General features: G+C 43.0%; 1 protein-coding gene across 1 annotated transcript in view; it reads right to left on the bottom strand.

Moving 5' to 3' along the window:
* Positions 1 to 14,614, bottom strand: part of BMP1 (bone morphogenetic protein 1) — a 1,811,822-nt gene that overhangs the window by 206,131 nt on the left and 1,591,077 nt on the right. The gene's annotated exons all lie outside the window — the stretch shown is intronic.

The following is a 14,614-nucleotide window of genomic DNA, read 5'->3' as shown; positions in this document are numbered from 1 at the left end:
TCCTCATTTTCAGCTAACAGTAGGTCTGTGAGCCGTCACCATACGGCAGTAGTTCACCTCTTCCACTGGGTTGTCAGTCAATATCTAGTCGATGCGCTATTCTTCCACTTTAGCCTATGAGACCTACACGTCAGGGCTCATGTAACCAAGCAGGAAGGTGTGACAAGGAGTGGGTATAAATATGAGCTTTGGTCCAATGCTTTCATCATCCAACACACTACATAACCTAGTAAGGTGCTTTATTGGGTCTATATCAGAACATCGAAGTATTAAAACTTCAAATGTTCTGATATCGAACACTATTCAGCGAACGCTAAGAATAGCAAAGCTGCAGAACAAATAATTCTTTCCTCAGGAAAGAATTCGGTTGGCCGTTTCTGTGGCTTCGCTATTCTTAGTGCTGTGATGGAAAGTTACGGGTTGGGTTCAGGTAAGTGTGCGATTGCTTGTACGTTAGGGTTAGGGGCGAGTTAGGTGTGTGTGCGATAGTTACAGACTTTAGGGTTAGGGGCAGTTTAAGTGAGTTAGGGTTAGGGCGTGGGTTAGGTGAGTGTGCGATAGTGATGGACCTTAGGGTTAGGGTTTAGCTTAAGGTAAGTGGGTAGATAATAGTGTATGTTTAATTTAGTGTAGCGTTAGATGTAAGAATTTAAGTGTATGTGTGTGGTTGCTGTTTGTTTGATGGGCTTGTGTCGTGTGTATGTGTTTCAGAGCAGCAAATTTTTTCCATGGGAAAAAATTCGCTGTTCTGAATGTTCGATATTTTCATGTTTAGATGTTTTGGGGCCAATGAAATAGTGTTCGCTATTTTCATCTTTTGATAATGTGATATAAACGCACTTTATTAAGGTCAAATAACTGCTTAAAAGTAAAACAATGCATATTAAACATACGTTTACTGAACTTTTTAAAACAGGATGAGGTGCATAAAAAGACTGACTGAGAGCATTTGTTTATCAGCAGAAAGCTACCTCTCTAGCAGTTTAACACTCAGCACTACTGTGGCCATTTTACATTTCTGCACTTATTTACAGTAACATATCTTTATCTTAATTATAAGTTTATATCATTACAAGTCTATGCAAACCATGTAACATTGTGTGCTAAATCCTTAGCATCAGAACTGTACACACAATCTTACAGAAGACTCTGGAAGTGAGTATCTTTATGGAATGACTAATGGGGCGACACAAGCTGCAAAGGTTGAAAGGCTACTCAGAACTGAGGCAAGTACCACATACACCAGACCCACTGCAAAGCTGGAATACCTGTAAGACAGGCAAACATCTAGAGACATGTTCAGTACATTGTTCTCTCCAAGAATGGCTTATATATTCCCTGCAGTTCCAGTTCTAGTTTACACCACCAAAACTTGTGTACCATTATAATGGTCTCACAGGAAGCAACAGGCCACAAAAGCCACAAAAATCACAAAAAACTGACAGACCAAAGAAGAGCCATAAAGACAATACAGTGGACTATTGAGGATAAAAATGAAATTATGCATCGTTGCTATTATGCAAAAAGTGCATAATTTCCTGACACAAGATATACAAAAAGATTAAGAGAAATTAGAGGAAAGAAAAATACTTCCACAAGAAAAACTGTCATAAGCCGCAAATAAAAATGTATGTTCATTAATAAACCAGATCTGTGAAAAACATTACATAGACCAAGAAACTTTGATCTGTTTGGAAAAAGAAGCATTTGAGAAAGTGTGAAAATATAAACAGCAAAACCTAGAGATTTTTGAAAAGAATAAAAAAATATATGGACATGGGAAAGAAAGAGAGATTTGATATGGTGCAATATTTATGCAAAGGTGAAAGCCAAACTAATCAATAGAAAAAAGGCAGCTCCAAAGACATTTGAAGAGAAATACAGGCAAAGGCATCCAGATATGGAAAATTTCACAATAAAAAATAATATCATAATCAGGGAATGTAGAAAAGAAGACTAGTGAAGTAGAAGTTAAAAAAAATAGAAGTGGAAGTTATGGAGTTGCCTGCAAAGTGAAGGATTTGGTATAGAAGGTCTAACACAGGTTACATCACATCATGATGGAATGAATCCTCAAAGTAAGGAGAAACAGGAAGATCAGGAGACATCTGAAGAAGAAATATGGACATGGGAAAGAGAGATTTAATATGGTGTAATATCTGTGTAATGGAGAAAGCAGAAAGTACAGTTGTGTACACTTACCATAAATGTAGATGTTCAAGTGTATTCACTTGTTGCAGTCATTACATTTGGGTAATCTGCTGGCAGGTTGCCCTCAGTCAGCCTGATTAACAAAGTCTTGGGTCATGCGTCATTTGCTGTCCCTTCTTCCATGACGTCAGGTCGTCAAGGGTATAAAACATGAAGTCGACACCATTGCATCAGTTTTTCTTGCCCCGGATGTAAGGTGCCCCCCAAATGGGGAGCAAGATATATATATATATATATATATATATATATATATAATTTAAAAAAAGATACAAAAAATATACCTCCAAACAAAAGCAAATACACCAAAAAGGCTTGTAAGCATAGTAAAAGAAAGTAGAGGTATAGTAAGAGAAAAACAGGGGGCTGGAGGGAGGGTAACCAGGACTGCAACAGTGAATACACTCGAACATCTACATTTACCGTAAGTGTACACAACTGTGCTATGTTCTTCGTGTTTCACTGTTGCAGTCATTACATTTGGGTAGATTCCCAAAGCTATGGTTGGGAGGATGGATTTATACAGCATTAGGACCAGCTATAAGGCCCTGCAGGACAGCAGTAGCAAAGCCAGCTCTGGATATAGAGAAGAAAGGTAAATGGTAATGTTTGGTGAATGTATGAACTGAGCTCCAGGTAGCAGCTTCTAGAATGTCTCTGGTAGGAACACCTCTGAGAAAGGCTGTAGAAGTACATGCAGCCCTGGTGGAATGAGATCTGATCCCCCGCGGGATAGTTTTACCATGGTGCATATAGCAGAAATGAATGCAATGGCTTATCCATTTGGAAATAGTCTGCTTTGAAACAGCCTTTCCCTCTTCCCTGCAGAAAATGCCACCAGTAGTTGTTCTGATTTTCTTAGAGATTTTGCCCTGTTTAAGTAAAATCTAAGTTGTCTGTGTACATCCATTGACTGCAGAATCCGCTCCCCCTTGTTCTGTGGATTGGGAAAGAAAGTTGGCAAATGAATGGTCTGATTAAGAGCCACACTGGATACCACCTTAGGCATGAAGGATGGATTGGTCCTGAGAGACACCCTGTCCGCATAAAAATAATGAAAGGCTCCACTGCCATAAGAGCCTGTAATTCAGAAATCCTTCTAGCTGAAATGACTGCTAAAAGGAAAGCTATTTTCCAGGAGAGAAATTTTATGTCTGAAGTAGCAGCTGGCTCGAAAGGAGGGAGAGTGAGTTTTTCCAATACAAAATTGAGGTCCCAGGCAGGGGTTGGAGCTCTCCTGGGAGGTCTTAAGTTTTTGGCCCCTCTGAGATACTGCTTTAGTAGAGGATGAGAGAAGAGGGGAGGTTCTGTGTTGTAATGAGCTGAAATGGCAGAGGCATGGATTTTTATGGAAGAAAAGGACAGGCCCTTGTGAAGCATCTCAGTTAAGTATTGTAAAATCTGAAGAAAATTGGGTGCTGCTGTGCTTATTCCTTGTAATTGGTTCCAGGCACAGATTCTTTTCCATTTGTGAGCATAAGATTTTCTAGTACTTGGCCTTCTCGCCTACAAAATAACATCCATCACAGGTTTTCTGAGGGATGCTAAGGGTGAATTTAGGTGATTAGCCATGCTGCAAGATTCAAAGTTTGGAGCTGTGTGTGCAGAATTTGGTTGTTATGCTGAAACAGTAAGTAAGGTGTCGGAGGCAGGTGCCACGGTGGAAGGTGTGAGACATTGTGCAGGAGTGGGTACCAATGTTGGCGAGGCCAGTCTGGAGCAATCAGAATAATTTTTGGTTTGTCCTGTTTGACTTTTAGTAGAACTTTGGAGAGCAGAGGCAGAGGGGGGAAAGCATAGACTGATAGGTTCTTCCAGGTGAATGATAGAGCATCCACTTTCCAGGCTTTTTTGTGATGAGTTCATGTGCAGAATTTGTCCAACTGATAGATCTTTTTGCCTCACCCCAGAAAGTACAGTTTTGTACCTACCATAAATGTAGATGTCCGAACTGGATAGCATCTGCAGTCATAACAAGTGGGTTGTCCTGTCGCCAGGCAGCCCTGCAGTCGGCCGGATTCCAAAGTCCGGGTCCGGCTTCGGCTGATGTCGCACTCCACCCGACGTCATCTCTGTTGGTCTTCGGGTATAAAAGCATCAGCCGATGCCATTTTCCTCAGTGTTTCTTGCCCCAGATGCCAGGAGCCCTCTTGCAGGCTAAAAATTTGGATAGATGCCAATGTTTCCAAATAGATAGAGGTAAACACAACAATAAGCATATATGTACATATATACAAACAAATACACCATAAAAGACCCCCCCCCAACAGCTAGCTATTAGGAGGGTAAACACCCTAGGAGTACCACAGAGGGGAAGGAGGGAGGGTAATCCTGACTGCAGATGCTATCCAGTTCGGACATCTACATTTATGGTAGGTACAAAACTGTACTATGTCCTTCATGGATGCATCTGCAGTCATAACAAGTGGGTAGAATACCATAGCCAACTAGGGAGGAGGATAAAAGTAGATTATGGTGTGTTTAGGATCCCTTGCAGTACAGCAGTGGCAAACCCTGCTCGGGATCTGGAATATAGAGGCAAATTATAATGCTTGGCAAATGTATGCACGGAGGTCCAAGTAGCCGCCTCAATAATGTCTTTGGTTGCCACCGTAAGAAGGCTGTGGTAGTGGCTGTTGCCCTTGTAGAATGAGGTCTTATGTTCTGTGGAATTGGTTTTCCATGGAAGGAGTAACAGTATCGTATGCAGTTTCCTATCCATTTGGAGATTGTCTGTTTGGAAATAGCTTTTCCTTCCTTCCTGTTGCATAGGCTACAAAAGTTGGTCAGTCTTTCTGCTGTTTTTGTTCTGTCCAAGTAGTAGCGTAGCTGTCTATGTACATCCAAGGTATGCAGTATTCTTTCCCTCTGTTTTGTGGGTTGGGAAAGAAGGTAGGTAGGTGGATTGCCTGGTTCAAAGACACTCTGGATACCACCTTGGGCATAAATGTAGGATTAGTCCTCATGGACACTCTATCTTGGTGGAAGATTAGGAAGGGTTGCACTGCCATTAAGGCCTGTAGTTCTGAAACCCTCCTTGCTGAAGTTATTGCCAGTAGGAAAGCAGTTTTCCATGACAGGTGTTGTAGGTCTGCTGTTGCTGCTGGTTCAAAGGGTGATAGTGTCAACTTTTCTAGCACAAAGTTTAAATCCCAAGCTGGTAATGGTGGTTTCCTTGGAGGTTTTACATTCTTGATTCCTCTGAGGAACTGCCTGAGCAAAGGGTGCGAAAAAACAGGTGGATCAAAGCTGTATTCTGCTGAAATAGCTGATGCATGTATCTTGATGGAGGAGTAGGACAGGCCTGAATGAAGAAGTTCGGCCAGATACTCCAGAATGTTAGGCATATCTATGTTTGACACATCTTTTCCTCTTTCCATACTCCAAATGACAAACCTTTTCCATTTTCCAGCATAGTTCCTTCTTGTTGAAGGTCTGTGCTTCAAGAATAATGTCTAACTCTTTGGGAAAGTTCTGGATTAGCTGCTGTTATGTGATGTTCCATGCAGTCAGTTGCAGCGTTTAGGTTTGGATGTATGATGCTGTAGTTGTTCTGAGTTAACATCAAAGGCATCAGAGGTATTGGCCACATTTTGTTCCGAGACATGCTCTTCAGTAGTGGGTACCAGTGCTGTCTTGGCCAGTTTGGAGCTATCAGGATTATCCTTGGACGTTCTTCCTTGATTTTAGTAGTACCTTGTGTATCAAAGGAAGAGGTGGGAATGCATATGCTGTTAGGCCTTTCCAGTTGAAGGAGAGTGAGTCCACTTTCCATGCTAGTGGGTGGAATGTCCTTGTGCAGAATTTTTGAGCTGGTGATTGAGAGGTGATGCGAATAGGTCTATCTGTGGCATTCCCCATTTCTTTGAGATGGTCTTGAAGATGTCCGGTGCAGCTTCCATTCGTGGGCATCCGAAGTGGTTCTGCTTAATATGTCTGCTAGAGTATTGTCTTTCCCGGTACAAATATTGCCTGTAACTGAATGTTGTAGCTGAGTGCCAGGGTCCACAGCTCCAAGGTCATTCTGCATAGGGGTATGAATGAGTGCCTCCCTGTTTGTTGATGTACCACATGACTGTGGTGTTGTCTGTCCTTATCATCAACTGGCCCTCTTTGAGAAATGGTTTGAACTTTTGGATTGCCAGTTTTACTGCCAGCATTTCTTTTAGATTGATGTGCAGGGGTTGATCCTGTGTCCACAATCCTTGCACGCATTTGTCCAGCATGTGGGCCCCCATCCTAGGTCTGAAGCGCCTGTTGTGATGGTCTGGCTTGGTTGACATCTGCGAAAGGGTAGGCCTGGGTTTGACTGGCATGCCTGAGCCCACCATAGGAACTCCTGTTTTAAGCATGGAATTAGTGGGATTTCTGTTTCTAGACTGTGTCTGTGTTGGGACCATAAATTCTTTAGGTACCACTGTAGTTTCCTCATATGTAGTCTGGCAAATGGGACCAAGATTATGCATGATGCCATGAAGCCCAAGGCCTGCAGAACTTTTCTTGCTGTTAACTTGTTCAGTTTTGTTAGTGCCAAGAAGTAAAGAGGAAGTTCTTTTGTTTTTCTGTAGTCAGGAATGCCATTTGTTGTACTGTGTCCAATTCCGCCCAAGAACGTCCTTGTTTGGGATGGTATCAGCCTTGACTTTTGTAAATTGACTGTGTATCCCAGTCCTTGTAGCAAGTAAATGACCCTTTGTAAATCTGTTGTCAGCTTGCTTTTGTTGTCCCTTGTAGCAGGCAGTCGCCCAGGTATGGGTAAATTTGAATTCTGTAGTCTGCAATGGCGATTACTGATGCCAGGCATTTTGTGAATACTCTGGGCAGTAGATAAGCCAAAGGGCAATGCTGAGAATTGATAGTGCTCTGATCCTGCAAGAAATCTGAGGTATCTTCTGCAGATTGGTCGAATGGGACGTGCAGGTATGCCTCCTTGAGATCTAGAGTTACCAGCCAAGACTCCTTGCCCAGCATGGGAAGAAGTTGCTGTAGGGTCAGCATTTTGAATTTTGGGACAATGATGTATGTATTTAAGGTGGACAGGTCGAGAATTGGTCTCCAACTTTTTCCTTTCTTGGAACTAGGAATAGTCTGGAGTAGAACCCTTTCCTTGTTCTGCTGTTGGCACTCTTTCCACAGCTCTCATGTTTGCTAACTCCATTATCTGGCGAGCCTCTGTTTTTGATTTGGAGGTAGATTTGGCATTCCTCTTTGACTGGTAAAGTGTGGAAGTGAAACCGTAACCTTGATCTATGGTTTGTAAAATCCACTTGTCTTTTGTTATGTAGTGCCAGTTCTTTGAAAATAAGGTTAACTTTCCGCCTAGAGGAGCTGCTATTTGTTCCCTGGTAGGCGGATTTAGGATTAAGTCACTGTGGTTGTGCTGATGTAGTGGCAGTGGCTGTGTCTGTGCCTCTGTTGTTACCTTGCCACTGTCGCCCTCTGTAGGCACCTCCTCTGGATTGGTTTCTGCCTCTGGAGCGCCTATTCCTGCCCCTTTGAAATTTTGTGGAGTCAGGAAAGGACCAATTTTGGCAGGCCAGTTCCTGCTAAACCTTGGGGTTGAACCTGCAAGAAATCTTTAACAGTTTGAACAGATTTTGCCTTTTCTTCCATTTTCTTCATAACCTGCTGGGCAGGTGTACCAAACAAACTTGTCTTGTCCATAGGAGCATCTAGCAACTTAGCTTTAACATGATCCGGTAAAGCTTGTTCTTTAGCCATGCATGCCTTCTTATCACTGTGCCTGTCATGGCTGATCTAAATGAAGCCTCCAGTGCATCATAGCCACATTTTAAGGAATGGTTGCTAACCTGTTGTATGTTATTTACCATCTCTAATACATATTTCTTATCAAGAGATTCATCAGTGGTTAGTTTTTAGTTAACTGATCAAGCATAAACTCTTGGTATTGTATCATGTGAAACTGACAGTTTAAAGCTCTAGCTGAGAGAGTAGCTGAAGTGTAGACCTTTTACCGCATCTGTCTAATGACCTTGCTTCCCTTTCAGAAGGAATAGGGTTTTAGCTGTGGTCGCTACTGCCTTGGGACCCTGGGATATAGTTTCTGGGTCTGCAAGTGGGGCCTTGTAAAGGTGGTGATGAGTATCTGGCACCCTGTAAAATCTGTCTGGTTTGGCAGGGGTTGGGGTAAAGAATCTGGAGCGGAGCAAACATCATTGAAAGCATCATCCACCACAGAGAGAACAGGAGGTATAGCTAAGGGCCTGTGCTGTGGGAGGTGCAGAAAGGTCCTAAGTCTTTTCTGGAGTCTGAAAAATCCTGTTGCTGCCATTGGAACTGTTCTCAGATGGCATGCAAGGTTTCCCCAAAGGAGAATTCTTCTGGTGGGGAAGCAGCTGGAATGGATTCTTCAGCATCAGAATCTTCAAAATTGGAGAAGGGAGCCTCAGGCTGGTCAGTTATGTCTGATTCATCAGCAGAATCATCAGAAGACACTGGCTCAGGGGCTCTGCCCTAGGTCTCTTCTCTGGGGCTGAGAGGCCCTGTCTGGGTGAGATTGAGATCCTCTAATTAAAGAAATTAAATCTTCTGCCAAAGAAAGCATTTGAGAACTAGAAGAGGGCCTGGATGTGGGGGTTTAACAGGCACTGTTTTAGAAGTCTTGGCTGCTTTAGCCCTGGCGAAGGCCTTAATGGACATGGCAGCTGGAGGCCTAGCAGCACCACGTGCTGGGGTAGAGACATCCAAGGGAATGGTGTCTGATAAGTCAACCACCGTAGTGGGTAAAATTTCTGAGGTCGATTCAAGAGTTGTAGCAGGGGCCTCAGTTGTAAGAATAGGTTCAGCTGTACTTTGATCAGTTTTCGGTTTCAGCGAAACCGAGACACTCGTTTGCTTTACCGTGGTTTCGCCGAAACCGTGGACCGCGAGTGTCGGTCTTTATCTTTGCGTTTTGGGGGTAGTCGGAGGATCCGACGCATAATGTACGCAAAATCAGAACCGAAAACTGTTCTGCAACTCCGACCGACGCCTAAGCGCTCGCGGTTGAAAGAGGCACAGGCGAACAGGCTGCTACGCCGTGGGCTGGGCCTAAACAAGGCAGACAGTAAGAGTGGAAATCTTTATGAGGTATTTGTTTCCCACAGGTTAAACAATTGTTAACTTTTCTGACATCGGCTGAGGCAAGAAAGAGTCCCAACGGGTACTTAGCTTTAGAAGTCTTCGTAGTATTCGGTAGAAGTAATCTCTGGATCCGACCGACCGCACTTGCGAACAGCTTCTGCTTTGGGCCACGCAAGAAAGACTGAGGAAAATGGCGCCGGCTGATGCTTTTATACCAAGACCAACAGAGATGACGCCGGGTGGAGTGCGACATCAGCCGGACCCGGACTTTGGAATCCGGCCGACTGCAGGGCTGCCTGACGACAGGACAACCCACTTGTTATGACTGCAGATGCATCCATGAAGGACATCTATGTCTGGACTCCCCCATTTGCGTGTCAACATGTTGAAAATCCATGGTTCCAGTTTCCATTCGTGTGGGTCCATGAGATTTCTGCTTAGTTCGTCTGCCAGAGTATTCAACTTTCCTGGCAGGAATTGAGCTTGTAGTTGTATTTGGTAGGTCAAGGCCATGTTCCACAATGCCATGGCTAGTCTGCAAAGGGGGTAGGAGTGTGTACCCCTGCTTGTTTATGTACCACATAATTGTGGTGTTGGCTGTCTTTATCATTAATGGTCCTGGATGAAGGTAGTCCTTGAAGGCTGTCAGAGCATTCTGTACAGCTAGCATCTCTTTCTGATTGATATGAAGGTGCATTTGATTTGGGCTCCATTTGCCCTGAATGCACTTCCCTGCCTGATGAGCCCTCCAAGCATAGTCTGATGCATCTATTGTTAGTGTTTGGGTGGCAGGGGGTGGAGTGAATGGCAGTCCCTTGTTTTGATGGCAGGTCTCTGCCCACCATAGGAACTCCAGTTGCAGGCAAGGTATGATAGGAATCATTGTTTCCAGGCTGTGACAATGCTGACTCCATAAACTTTTAAAGTACCACTGAAGTTTCCTCATATGCAGTCTTGCATATGGAATTAGAAAAATGCAGGAGGCCATGAACCCCAAGGCTTGCAGAATTTGTCTTTCAGATAGCAGGGTTTTTGTGGCCACCTGTTTGAAGTAAGTTACCAAATGAATTTGCTTTTCTGGTGTAAGGTAAGCCATCTGGGCAGTTGTATTCAAGCTTGCACCCAGGAATGTAATTTTTTGAGAGGGTACAAACTGTGATTTCTTTTTGTTTATGGTGTACCCTAGACAAGTTAGAACCCTTTTTACAAACGCCAGATGCTTTAAAAGAATGTCCTTGTTTTCTACCTGAATTAGACAATCATCCAGGTATCGATATATCTGAATATTTCTTCACCTGCAAAATGCAATTACTGGAGCCAGGCACTTTGTGAAGACCCTGGGTGCAGTAGATAAGCCAAAGGGCAGTGCAGATAGCTGATAATGCATGTAGCCTACTTTGAAGCGGAGATATCTTCTGCAAGATTCCCTGATTGGGATATGCAGGTAAGTCTCTTTTTAAGTCTAGAGTTACCAAGCAGACATCTTTACCTAGCATAGGAAGTAACTGTTGAAGAGTCAACATCTTGAATTTTGGAATGTCCAGAAATGTGTTTAGAGTAGATAAGTCCAGAATTGGATGCCATGATTTGTCTTTTCTGGGTACCAGGAAAAGTCTTGAATAGAAACCTTGTCCCTTTTCCTCTTCTGGTACTGACTGAATAGCCCCCATGTTCATGAGGGACAGTACTTGTTTCTGAGCCTCTGCACACTGATTTGGGGGCAGGTCTGGCCATCAGTTTGGGACTAGCAACATGTGGAAATTAAACCTTTATCCCTGGTATACTATATTTAAAACCCATTTGTCCTGGGTTATAAGTTGCCAGATTTTTGCATGAAGTGCCAGTTTTCCCCCCAAAGGGGCGGTTAAGAGGTAAGTGCTTGGTAAGTGTAGAGGGAAGTCATTGAGATTGTTTACCATAGGGAGGCACCTTGTTGTTTCCAGATTTGGAGGTGGAGGCACCCCATTGTTTTGTTCTAAAATTCCCTTGTGACTGAAACCTGGAGCCTTTGGAATGTCTGGGTTTTACTTGAGTGGCTCTCGAAGGAACTGGAAAAGACCAGTTCTTAGTAGGCCAGTGCCTACTAAATCTTGGAGGTTGCACTTGTAAGAAATCTTTCACAGTTTGCATAGATTTAGCTTTATCTTCCATCTTTTTTAAAACTTCTTCAGCCTTATTACCAAAGAGACGGTCCTGTTGTAAAGGAGCATCCAACAATTTTGCTTTAACATGATCAGGCAGAGTTTGCTGTTTGAGCCAAGCATGCCTTCTTAGCACAGACCCAGTTACAGCAGCCCTGCAAGAGGCCTCCAAAGAATCAAAACCACATTGCAAAGTATGTTTTCCAACTTGTTTAGCTGAATGCAATACATCCTGTAAATCTTTATTTTCCACACAGTCAGAAATTATAATTTTCAGTTTAAGCAGTCCCATGATATGCTATTGATATTTAAGCATATGAAATTGACAGTTTAAAGCCCTGATTGCCAAGGTTGCAGACGTGTAAACCTTCTTACCCCATCTATCCAGCACCCTGGAATCTCTATCGGGGGGGGGGGGGTAGGATTTTTAGCAGTTGAGGCCTTAATGCCCTTGGGACCATGATAAATGGTTTCAGGATTTGCAATAGGACTTTTGAAAAGGAATTTGTGGGAGTCAGGAACTCTGTAGTATCTGTCTGGCTTACAAGGAGCCAGAGGCAGAGAATCAGGAGCCATACTAGATTCTGAAAAAACATTATCAACTATGTCTAGAACAGGAGGTATAGCCAAAGGCCTATTGCCGAGGAAGAAGAAGAAATTCCCCAAGTGTTTTTTTAGATTCAGAGAAATCCTGACTTTCTCAGTGGAAATGTTCCCTTAAGGTATGTAAAGTTTCCCCAAAAGAAAAATTCTCAGGGGGAGAAGCAGAAGGAATGGAATCTTCTGCATCAGAGTCCACATAAGTAGATGTAGACAAATCCTGTTCATTAGAAGAGTCAGAAGAAATAGAATCCTGTTCAGAAGATTGATAATCAATGTCTTGCCTAGGCCTCTTAGAGGGAGAGGGTTGGCTACCCCTGATCAGAGTAATTAAATTTTCAGCCATTTTGATCATTTGTTTTTTTAGGCATAGGGGCCTGCGCATGTGGCCCAGGTGTCGGTTTTTTTAGACACAGATTTAGATTTTGGCCTTAGTTTTGAAGATGGTGTCGGTCTAATATATAAATCTGTAGGCCTGAAAACACCCTCAGAAGCCAGTGCCTGCACAGCGGCTCCGGACCAATCTAAGGAAGAGACATCCTTGGGTTCCATAATTGAAGCATCTCGCGGCATACTGGACTCTGAATGGGTCTCAGTAGAGGCATGCGAATCAGAAGTGGCGGGTATCAGGACCTGCGAAAGTGCCTCACTGAGTACCGGCGAACTGGCGACAGGCTTAGGAGAAACGTCGTCAGTTTTGGACCTCGATGGCATGTCTCTGTCTTTTTCTTTGCGTTTTTTAGGTATTCCAGTAGTCAGATTGCTAACCGACGACATTTTTGGATAATTAAATCGTGAGCCAAAATATTTAGAAGCAAAATTATACCGACGTTTAATAGTGCGTTGAGAAAATTTAGCACAAAACCGACAGCAAGGTACGTTGTGGTCAGGGTCTAGGCAAGGAATACAGTACAAATGAAAATCCTTATGAGGTATTTGCTTCCCACAAGTAATGCAATTATTAACTTTTACTGACATTGGTAAGGAGCAAGAAAAAGTTTCCCCAATGGAGTACTTAGCTTTTAGTTGAAGACTTTGGTTCTGAAACTCTAAAACGAAAATTTTAGCAGTCGGCTGACCGGCACTTGCGAACTGCTTCTGCTTCAGGCACCGCATGGCAAGAAAGACTGATGTAATGGCATCGGCTGCATGTTTTATACCCCTGATGGCCTGATGTCATGGAAGAAGGGACAGCAACCAATGCAGGATCCAAGACTTTGTTAATCAGGCCGACTGAAGGCAACTTGCCAGCAGATAACCCAAATGTAATGACTGCAGCAGTGAAACATGAAGAACATCTAATCAACACCAAAAGAGCAGCACCAAAGCTATCAGAAGAGAAATACAGGCAAAGGAATACAGACAAGGAAAACTTTACAATACAAAAAATAAGAAGACAGAGGAAAAGCAGAAAAGGAGATCAGTAATGGAGAAGTTAAAGAAATAGAAACTGAGTTATGGAGTACCTGCGAAGTGAAGGATTTAGTGTAGAAAATCTAATTCAGACAGCACCACAAGATACAGCAATGAATATCCAAATTAAGGGGAATCCAGTGGAACGGGAAGCAATTGGTCAGGTGTTACATGAATATATTTTAGAGCTTTCCACAGAAAACCAGTACAAATGCTCACTTGAAGTTGGACAGCAAGGGAAGGAACAGGAAATTGGGGAAACTCTGATGCAGTCAATGTTGAGAAATGATAAGCCAGTGAGTTCCCATATGACAGAGCAATGGATGGCACAGGATGAAATTGAAGAGAATGTGCCACAGGAAGATGCTACAGAACTTTCTGCAGAATGCACACAGGAAATGGAAAACAAAAAATGTGCCCTCAGTTTAGAAGAAAATGAGCTAAGAGAAGAGTTGCTTGATTAAGACAGACAGACAGACATATAAAGATCAATGAAAGAAATACACTGCAGAAGGTTAATAGGTTAATAAATCCCAAAAAGTTAGAAGTTTGATAAAACAAATGAACACAGTAATTAGGACTGTCCACAGAGATCCATACAATATAAGTACTATGTCCTTCAAGAATGAACATAAACATATAATGCAGTCATAGGAATACCACTGAATACCATGGGGGTATGTATGAGGTAAAGGGTATGCTCTAGAATCCTGGGATCACTGAAGAATCCCTGCAGCTCTGGAAAAGCAAAGCCTGCTCTGGATCTTGAAGTAGTAAATGTTGTAGGTAAGCTCCAATGTAGCGCTTCCAGAATGTTGTATAGGCTTCCAGAATGTCTTTGTAGAGGACTTGGTTGTAGCCTGGTGGAGTGTGGTCTGGTGGAGCTGGCACACACTTTCCATGGAAGGAATAAAAGGAAGAAGGAAATGCAGAATCCATTGCAATGTCCAACTATTTTTGAATTTGTCGCTTTTCTTTGCTTTCTTTGGCTTAGGGCGTGGTTGGATCAGCTGATCAGACTGGTCTTGGTTCTGTCTTCAGTAGTAGTAGTAGCGGGTTAGAATGTCCAAGGCATATGCAACAGTCCCCCTTTGTTCTCAGGATTGAAGAAAGTAGGCAGGTGAATGAATTGCTTGATTTAAAGAACCCTAGATACCACTTTTGGCAGA

Source organism: Protopterus annectens, chromosome 9.part0, assembly GCF_019279795.1.
Source record: "Protopterus annectens isolate FY-2018-M chromosome 9.part0, PAN1.0, whole genome shotgun sequence".
Lineage (NCBI taxonomy): Eukaryota > Metazoa > Chordata > Ceratodontiformes > Protopteridae > Protopterus > Protopterus annectens.
The sequence above is the reverse complement of the archived record's forward strand: the minus strand, read 5'-3'. Positions and strand labels throughout refer to the sequence as shown.